The sequence below is a fragment of the Nestor notabilis genome, unplaced genomic scaffold (genome assembly GCF_000696875.1).
Source record: "Nestor notabilis isolate BGI_N333 unplaced genomic scaffold, ASM69687v1 scaffold30626, whole genome shotgun sequence".
NCBI classification, from domain to species: domain Eukaryota; kingdom Metazoa; phylum Chordata; class Aves; order Psittaciformes; family Psittacidae; genus Nestor; species Nestor notabilis.
The window spans coordinates 3,608-4,940 of NW_009931952.1; positions in this window are offsets into that span (position 1 = coordinate 3,608).

Sequence of the window (1,333 nt, forward strand, 5' to 3'; positions counted from 1 at the left end):
CCTGCCAGCACAGACAGAAAAGATGGAAAGAGGAGACAAAGGGGTAGCTGGTGGTTTGGTTTTAAGGCTACGACTAGCACAGGAGATAAGCGAGAGCGCAAAGATCAGCCTAGAAGAAGTTACCCATCACCCGGCCATTTCTGCTGCGATTTCCCTGCTCTGCCGCTCAGCTGAGCTGAGCTTTCTCTCCGAGGCAAAGCCCGGAGCCCTGCCTTTCTTCCCAAAGCTCGGAGCCTCCAAATTCTTAAGAAAGGAGGCGCCCTCCTTTGTTTTTCCAGAGCAGACAATGCAAGCGGAGGAATGTTTTGCAGAGCCCTGAGAGGTGCCCAGGCACACGCCGCGCTGCCCGGCCAGTCCCAGCCGCACCGGCTTGTGGAAAGCACAGCAACGCCCGACAATGAAAAGCCCTTTCCTCAGCCAAGCTGGGTGCCCCATACTGCGAGAATTAATGGCTAGAGACCTGGGCATCCTTCAAATTATGAACCTTGAAACCACTGAGCCATTTATCAGAAGTCAATAGAGATCCTCAGAGTGCTCCATATAATGACAGCTACATACAGTCGTGCAAAAGGACAGTCACTATAATTAGACACAAAGCAAAGACTACTTACCAACATACCAGTTTTTTGGGGGGTGTTTTGTTTTTTTTTTTTTGAGCAACTTCCACGCTCAGTCAGTCTTCAGAGTGGTTTAAAACCGATCAGTCTTGTCATTTTCTACCATTCGTATTGTTACATTAGGAAAAATGTTTTCTTTTCTTTTTTTCCCCTTCCCACTGTGAAACTTTGGGTTCAGAGCTCCCCAGGATCAATTCTGAACAAAGCCTCCAGCTGCAGTGCCATCCAATTTGAAGCAGACATTGGGGACAATTTAAGGTTTTTATCCACAAGAAGGTTTTTTTCCATTCTCTTAAATGCAGCCATAATTAGAGTAATTTTTCATGTAGCCCGCTGATTACAGCATTTTTACCGTCAAAGATAATTACCTGTAATTTTCTTCCACTTTTAATACTAAAAAGCCATCTTTATTTAGATTCAGGAACAGGAAAGGCGAAACAAAAGAGGAAAATTATTCTGTTATTCATACACAAATTGCAGAGACGTAGGGCCTAAAATTGAAAATTAACCAAAATTATAATGCTGAAAAGAATGGAAGAGGCTTCAGAAGTACAGCTGGTAGTGGGGCTCACTGAATTATTCAAATGACACTGGAGAGAAAGCTACCATACAGTTAAACCAACAGCATTTGTGCGTCTGTGTGTCTGTGTGTGTGTGTGCATCTTTCAGGGAGCCCTGCCTTACCCCCCCTCCCCAGGCCGGCCCCTGTGCGGGCT